Source organism: Rhincodon typus, chromosome 5 (genome assembly GCF_021869965.1).
Source record: "Rhincodon typus isolate 14 chromosome 5, sRhiTyp1.1, whole genome shotgun sequence".
NCBI lineage: Eukaryota > Metazoa > Chordata > Chondrichthyes > Orectolobiformes > Rhincodontidae > Rhincodon > Rhincodon typus.
Window position 1 is genome coordinate 48,022,883 of NC_063336.1, and position 9,209 is coordinate 48,032,091.

The window sequence follows — 9,209 nt, forward strand, 5'->3', positions numbered from 1 at the left end:
GAAATGTCGGCCTTCCTGCTCCTCTGGTGCTGCTTGGCCTGCTGTGTTCATCCAGCTCTACACCTTGTTATCTCAGATTCTCCAGCATCTGCAGTTCCTGCTATCTCTGAAGCATCAAAGACTTGAAAGGTGAATCAGCTTCATCAGTTTTTCTGTGGAAAGGCTGTATTAGCTGTACAGGGCATCTGCTGACTGGCAGAGATGCATTGAATGTAGGCTACTACAGGGACACCTTTGTGAGAATCATAGTTCTTCAATTAATCAACACTGACTACAAGAATGACAAAGTTTTGTACTTAATCGTGACTTGGTGAATATCTCACGACAGAAAAATGTCATTCGTCAGATCAATGTGATTTGATGTTTCCCTAAATATTTGAAAAAATTGAAGCACTGATAACCTTAAGATCTAGCAAACACTAGACATCAATGGCAATGGAGCTCATTGTAAAATTCTCTAACACTAGAGAAGCACATCAGCTTCAATGGCTTAACAATTTTTTGCTCATGATTACAGGAAAGGATGTAGTCTTAATCTAGTGCAGTTTTAATATGGAGAAAGAGTGCACAGTTTAAAAAGTAGCAATGACATCGGCAGGTAGAAAATAAATCTACCTGTCATCATGCCTCCTTTTCCTATCACAATTTACATGTGGCAGACAGAAAAGGATAAGCTAGAGGCAACACTGGTAGGAGCAAAATTCAGATCATGTCGAGGGCCTTTGGGTCATTTTCATTCCCCATCATTACTGTGCCTGATAATGGCTGTGATAATATATACAAATTCTGATGCTCTTCCTAGGTTTGTACCATGGCTGAAATATAATAAATGATAAAGAGTGCAGTTATCTTTTCCTTGTTATCAAAACTTTCAATTTGATTCAAGTGAAAAGAAGTTGGGAGATGGCATTGTTTCGGTCTACGATCTCCTGAGACTGGGAGATTTGCTTTCAGCCCCGTGTAAAGCCTTGCTCCTTTTGTCCTTTTCCCATATTAGCTCTTGCAATCCATCAATACCAACTGCCCATGTGCCTGAGCTTTGTCATTGTGGACAAATATTGAATTTTACTCTTGCTATTACGGATGATTTAAACACTGCTAGCTTGCCTGGAATTCATGCTCCTCAACTGAATGTGTCAGGTCAAGTCACACAGACAAGCTTCTCACATGCCAAGTTAAAGGAAGAGATTAGAAAATTAGTCAAGATGAGCTGGCAGCAAAGTATTCATGGACCTTCAGCATATATTTGGCATTTTCAGAAGAATGGCATGCAAAGAGAGTTCAAAACATTGTGTTGCCAAAGAAAGAGACAAAGAAACTGCCAAAAGATCCTCTTATCCAGCAGGAGTTTCTTAAGGCAGTGACTGTCACATCCTGAAATCTAATGAAGGTGGTAGAAAAGGTCAGTCCTGCTATTAGTTTGGGTAGGAAAAAGGAAATGGCGACCAAGTGGTGAGGAAGTAGAGGAGATCAACACTTACATTTTTCTGTATATTCTACATAATCCTACCTGATTTTGAAAGGAATAAAATCCCAAAATTCTGTGGCTCTGCTTATTATTTTCATACAATGAGAAACAGGGCTAACTGTTCCCCTGACCCCCTGGCCCTTTCTCCACCCTCCTTTTGTCTTTTATTCACTATTTACATTTCAACAAACCGGAGATCCCTCATCTGTTTCACATTAGTTGAGTATACAAGAAACTTCTGACAAAAATTATGGTAAATTAAACAAAGCTTAAAACCTAGGAATTTTTAGAGGAAATTTTTAATTTTTTTGCTATGCACATTGGCAAACAATCCAAACATATGCATGTACTTAGATGTTACAGTGCATAAGGAGATTCAGCCGTCCATATGTTTCACTGCACTCTGTCCAAATGCATGTCAACATTAGCTCGGAGCAAAGGACGTGCTGATCTCCTAAATGATCTTTCCTATGAGTATTCAATTTTATCTTCATCACCTACAATTTTTTTGAATAAACTTCAAATGATAAACAAGATTAGAGCAATCAATTATAGCTTGTAGTATAAACAACTTTTAAGCCAAAGAAATAGTGCCATTTTAAATCTTTGCAACTACCTTTTCGTCAAGAATGTTGTTTATAACATTTAACTTTTTAGTTATTGAACGGAACATAAAGGTACAAAACAATAATCTGGATGAGAATGTTTCAAGTTTGATAGTCTTTAATATCTAACACACTGAATCATTTTGGAGTTATGTTCTAGTTTTTTATGTTAAAAACTGGCTTAGAGAGCTTCAAACTAGAATTTCTGGAAAGGGATACATAGACTTGCAAATCAAAAGAGTACGGCAGCATTTCAGGGCAGCTATTTAGGTAATGATATCCAGAGTGGGACAGGAAGGGATGGAGGGTCCAAGCTTAGAAAATAAGGTCAAAGAGGAAAAATGGTAAAAGGCGAAATTAATGGCTCTTCACTTAAACGCACACAGTGTTCATAACAAAACAAATTAATAGCACAAATAGAGATTAATGGGCATGATCTTATAACCATTATGGAGACATGGTTGCATGGTTATCAAACCTGGGAAATAAATATTCAGGGCTATGTAACTTCTTGGAAGGACAGGAAGGAAGAAATGGGTTGGATTTGCTTTTATGGTATGGCATAAGTTCAAATGCAAGAAATTATATTAGATCAGAAAATGTGCAATCCATATGGATGAAGGTATGAAATAACAAGAGGAAGGAGTCATTAATGGAAGTAATCTATATTCCCTTAACAGTAGCCATAAGACAGAGAATGTGGTCATATAAAAAGGCAGTACAGTAATTATTAGTAACTTTAATCTTTATATAGGTTGGGAAGATTGGCAGGTAGCCATGAGGAAAAATCCATATAGTGTATTCAGAGCAATTTCTGAGAACAATTTGTTGTGGATTCAATCAGGCTACTTTGTATCTAGTAATATTGAATGAGACAGGTTTAAAAATTATCTCAAAATAAACAATCCACCAGAAAATAGTAAGTATAACATGGTAGAAATTTGAATTAGTTTGAGAGTGAGAAACATAGATCAGAAAGATCTGCATTAAACTTAAATAAGAATGATTACAAATGAATGATAGCAGAGTTGGCTGGAGTGGATTGGCACAGTAGATAAATGGAAAAGACAGCTGATTTATAATGTTAAAGAAAAGATAAAGAAAATAGTTCATGACTCACAACAATGATATATCCTAGTTGAGAAGTGGGATTCTAGGAAGGAGACAATCCAATCATAGTCAACTTGGGAAGTTAAGGATTGAATCAAACTGAAAGAAGAAAAAACATAAAACGTGACAGAGATTAGTCCAGAAGTTTGGGAAAGCTTTAAAATCTAACAAAAGTTGACTCAATGAAATAATAAAAAGGATAATAAATAACTTTGAGGGTGAAATAGGAAGTAATATGAAGACAGTAAATGAGGCCAAAGTTAACACAGGTCTCTGAGAGAACAAGGCTGGGGAAATAATCATGGAGAAGCAGGAAATGGCGGAGGAGTTGAACATATAATTTGCATTAGTCTTCATGGCAAAAGACACTAATGGCATTCCAAAAATACAAAACAATCAAGGGACAAAAGGAAGAGAGTTGAAGAAATAAATACAATACTATCAAAAGAGAACTAGTGCCAGGGAAACTAATGGGGCTAAAAACCAATAAGTGCTCTGGACCTGATGGGATGCATCCCAGGATATTAAAGGAAGTAACTACAGAAATGGTGAATGCACTGGTAGTAATCTCCCAATTATACTTGGATTCTGGAAATGTCCCATCGGATTGGAAAACTCACGATGTAACACTTTTATTCAAAAAGGGAAGGAGACGAAAAAAATAGTTAACTATCAGGCAGTTATGTTAGCATCTGATATTGGGATAATATTAGAATTTGTTATAAAGGATGTAATAGCAGGGCATTTAGAAAAAAAAACCTAATCAAGCAGAATCAGTATGTCTTCAAGTAGGGAAAATCATGCCTGACAAAATCATTAGAATTTGTTGAGGAGGTAACAAGCAGGGTAGATAAAGAGAAACCAGTAGATGTAATAGTTTTGGATTTCTGAAAGTCTTTTGATAAGTTATCTCACATAAGGCTACTTAATAAGATAAAAGGCTTGCATGGCATTAGAATTGGCTACTTAAGAAAAGGCAGACTGTTGTGATAAGGGAAACAATTTCAGGACAGCGACTTGTAACTAATGGAGTGTCATAGGGATCAGTGCTGGGGCCCAATTATTTACAATATGACAGACCTTGTTGAGGCAAGTGAATGCATTGTTAATAATTATGAATGACTCAAAAAGTTGAGAAAGTCAGTGGTGAGGATGACGCTAAAAATCTACGGTAAGATAGAGACAAATTGAGTGAGTGAGCAAAAACTATACAATATGGGAAAATGTGAGATAATGCACTTTGGAAGGAAGAACAGAGGAGATGGATATTATTTAAATGGAGAAAGACTGCAGAAAGCTACAGCACAGAGAGATTTGGGGGTCTGCATACATAAATTGCAAAAAGTTAGCCTGCAAGTACAGCAGATAATATGGAAGGCAAATGGAATGCTGTCTTTTGTCTCAATGGGAATTGAGTATAAAAAAGGGAAGTCTTGCTAAAACCACACAAGGCATTAGATAGACCGCATCTAAAATGACAGGAACATTTTATGTCCCATCTAAAGAAAGATATATTAGCATCAGAGATGGTCCAGAGATGGTTCTCTAAGTTAATTTCAGCATGGAGAGATTTTTTTATGTGGAGAAATTGAGTAGATTGGGCTTGTACTTATTAGAGTTTATAAAGATGAGAGATGACGTTTTTTGAAACATATAAGACTCTAAGGGGATTTGACAGGGTAGATGCTGAGGGATTGTTTCTGCTTGTACAAGAGTCTAGGACAAGAAGGCATAATTTCAGAATAAAAGATCACACATTTAAAACAGAGTTGAGGAGGATATTTTCTCTCAGACAGCAGTGAACCTATGGAATTCTTTATCAAAGAGGGCAAGCAAGACTGAGTTATTCGACATATTCAAGACTGAGAAAAGCAGATTTTTAATCAATAAGGAATCAAGGGTTATGGGGAAAATGTAGGAAAATGTGCCCGCATCCATGCAAAGTACGGAAAAAGCTTCAGAGTTTATGGTTGGAACAATCTATGAAGATGAGGGATGATAGTATTAGTTGTGCCTCATACCTCGTTTATTCTGATATGTGAGCAAGAATTTATTTTGGGGGGTTTCATGTTGAGGCTTTGACAGTACTATTCGAGAGGAAGTTCTAGGAGTTTGACCCAGTGACCAGGAGAAGTTGTTAAATCTTTCCAAGTAATTTGAAAGGTAACTTGAGGTTGATGATGTTCCCAAGTTCCTCATGCCCTTGCCCTTCCAGCTGGTGGTGGTAACGGATTTAACAGATGCTGCTGGAGGAGGAAATAGTGATAACCAGTGAACCATTATGCCATTCCAGTCGGGGTATTCTGATTGGCTGGTTCAGAGGGGTTGAGGTGGAAATTCTCGGGACATGCTAGTTTGAACCCTGCATTTCCCTGCAAGCAGCAGAATGGAAATCCCTGCTCTGAAGAATTTACTTTTTCTTTACTAAATTCAATTTAGGTTTCTCTGGAAAATAAAAAAAGTACTTGTCTACTTTCATTTCAAAAGCAAAATGCATGTTGGTGGAATAAGACTGCTGGAAAGAAATTTTGAAGCACAAAGCTCCATCAATTATTTTCTTGAAAATAAAAGGGGGAGCAAAAAGACAGACAGAGTGAATGGATGGGAGAAGGAAAAAGGGAAAGAAAAAGGAATGTTGAAAAAAGGAGAGTGAGAGACAGAATGGTAACATGGAGCAGAGGGAGAGATAGGGGCAGAGCAAGAAAGGAGGAGGGTTGTGTTATGGACCAAACCAAACACACTCAAAATATATTAAGAAGATAGCCTAGATTCTAATGTTTTTATATTTTAAAAGCAAGTGCCAGGTGTTGTGTTCCAGATGCAATTCAGTTGGTCAAACTATCAGTCTTGACGCAAAATACACTTTATTTATACACTTATAGTTAAAATACAACAAAAGGAAGATTTGGAATAACTTAAGCCAATTGGAAAACTTAACAGAATATTAGATTATTTAACTACTAAGCAGTAACTGTTACAATATAACAATGTCCCGTAAACACATCTTTCGCAAAGGCAAATTCAGTAAAATAGATTGCCTCACATGCAATTCTAGCAGCAGGAAGAGAATCCCAGCTTTTAGCTGTAACAGAGAGAGGAAAAACAGCTTCTGCATCCAGCTTTAAGACTAGCTTTAAGACCTACTGAAAAACTAAACTAAAAATCTTGGTTCTGTGGGAGCTTGATCTCACCCAGCCAGGCAGCTTCTATTGTTCCAACTTTTAAAAAAACCCAAGGCCTCACAAACCATTTACCTTATTGCCTTTGGAGCAGACTGCTCAGCATCTTTGTCTCAATCTTTCTTCATAAAAAAAAGATAAAAAGGCCTTTTAAAGCCATAGTATTGTCACAGAAGGAAAGATTGACAGAGAAAGGAGGGAGGAATGAGAGTGGGAAAGATTTCAGGATGGATTCGAGTTTCTTAAACTATTGTTGGAGCTGTACTCATCCAGACAAGTGGAGTTTATTTGATCATTCACCTTCCAGACTTGGGCATTGCATATGATATTAATGCTTTTAGAGTTAGATTTGATGCAATGGTTACATGATGCCTAGCCTTCAGACATTTCTTTATGCTGTGTTTCGACATTACTGAGGAAAGAAATGCTCATGCAGGCACCTTGTACTGTTGCTTAATTGTCTACCATCATTCCTGATTGAATGTGGCAGCTCTGCAGAGCTATGATCTGCTTCATTGATTGTGAGATTGCTTAGTTCTATCTGTAGACTACTGCTTCTGCTATTTAGCATGTAAGTACTGCGTTGTAGCTTCACCAAGTTTTCACTTCACTTTTTGGCATGCAAGTTGCTGGTCCTGGCTTGTCTCCTTCTATTCTCATTAAATAAGGGCTTGTCCTCTGCCAATGGTACAGTGAGGGAAATTATAGAACAGATGGTCACTACTTGTTTTTGAATACTGTTCTGATGCTGCAGATGGCCCATGGCACCTTTTGATGCCCTTTTTTGGATTGATAAATTTGTTCTGTATCTATACCATTTAGTGGATGTACTAAAAACACGATTGAGAATGTTCTCAGTGAGGGTGGGATTTTGCCTCCAATAAGGAATATACAGCGGTCATTCTGTGAATATTATAATGAACAGAAACATTTCTCATGGGCCATATAGGACTTTTTAAATTGTTTATGGTTATTTCACCACTGCAGGCTTAGCCCGGCAGCTGTTTTTTTTGGTCTCGGTTAACTTGGTCAGTGGCAATTCTTCTGAACTACTGCTGTTGTTGGATTTTGCAATGCACATCCAGACTGCGTTCCATGTCTATGTTGCCCTCAATATTTCCTCCAAATGACGTTTAAGATGAAGGAATATTGATTCAGCAGCTGAAGGAGGATGATTAGCAATAATCAGCAGTAGATTTTCTTGCCTAATTTTGACCTGATGCGATGAAATTTCATTGGATTGAGAGCCAGTTTTGAGGACTCCCAGGTCAACTCCCTCACGACTGTGTAACATAATACACTACCTGTGATGGGCCATGGCTGGAACATGACCCTACTATTGAATATTTAGCTGTTGCTATCGGGATTTTTATACACCTCATTTCCTCTGGAGATCTTCACTCCAGTTTCCTACCTCATGGCCCCTAACTCCTTACAGCTGCTCCTATCTTCTTCCAAAAATCCACAAACAGGACTGCCTGGCAGATGCATCAATTTAGCAGGTTCCTGCCCCATCAAACTTATTTCATCCAGTCTAGGCCCTAAATTTTCTTCCCTCATCCATACATTTCCTATATACATTCATGATTATTTTGACCCTTTAAGCTGGTTCCATAGTTTCAAGTTTCCTGGTCCCAGTTGCCTCCTCTTTACCATGAATGTGCAATCCTTCTCCATATCTATCCTATATCAGGATGGTCCGAAGGCTCTCTGTTTCTTCTTTGATAGGAGGCCTGAACAGTCTGGCACTGCCCTTCTTCATCTGGCTGACTTCGTTCCCACTTTGAGCATCTTCTCCTTAACTCACGGCTGCAGCCATTGGTACCAGTTATACTTGTCTCTTTGAGGTATATTTGGAACATTTGGTGTTGCAGTCCTACTTGGGCCCAATCACACAACTCCTTCTCCAGTGTATCAATTATGTGTTCCTTCTTGTTCTCGTCTGGAGTTGGAAACGTTAATCTATATTGTTTCTAGTTGTTTGTGAATTGAATATATCATCTTGCTCCCATGCTAACATTTCCATCATTTCCCTGTTGCAGTATTCCAGCAAAGCCCATTCGTGATGATGCTGTCACTGTAGAAGGATTATTTTGTCCTAGGTTTTTTTGAACAGAAGTTGTAAAAGCAGAAATGTCAAAGAGTCGAGGGAGCTGGAAAGCTTAAAACAATTTAATGTTGGAAGGGGAGTGGCCAGTTCTCCCAGCTCAGGGTTTTTCAAGTTTTTTCCTACCTGTAGCAATCACAAGATGTTTTGAGTACCAGAAGGGTTGCAAGCTTCAGTAAAGAATTCCTAACTGACTTTCCCTGAAATCTGTCTGGATGTTATTTCCTCCTGCTTCTAAGAATCTGTGTTTAAATATACCTTTTTGCCAAGGGGCGTGTTTATGGGATACTGCAAACTGGAACAGTTAGTTAAGTTGCTGTATCAGGTCAGTTAAGTTTTCTAATCATTAAATAATTTTAAATTTTACTTTCTTTTGTTCGTATTTTAACTGCAGTGTTTAAATAAATTATGTTTTGCTTAAAGCTAAGTGGTTTAACCAATTGCATCACACCTGGAACAGCCACTTCACATTTACCTTTAAACTAAGAAAAGGTTAGGGTCTATGGTACTTTCTTAAAATATTTTGAGAGGGTCTGGCCTAGTCCATAACACAATACAAACTAGAGGAATGACAAATCATTTTCTGCTGAGGCAAATTACAGTTTTTTAGGACTCAACGTTGTGTTCAACTTCTTTAGAACTGGAACACTATCCTTCATTTTAATTATACCCCTTCCATAGTCTTAAAATCCAAAAGAACTGCGGATGCTGTAAATCAGAAACAAAAACAAAAGTTGCTG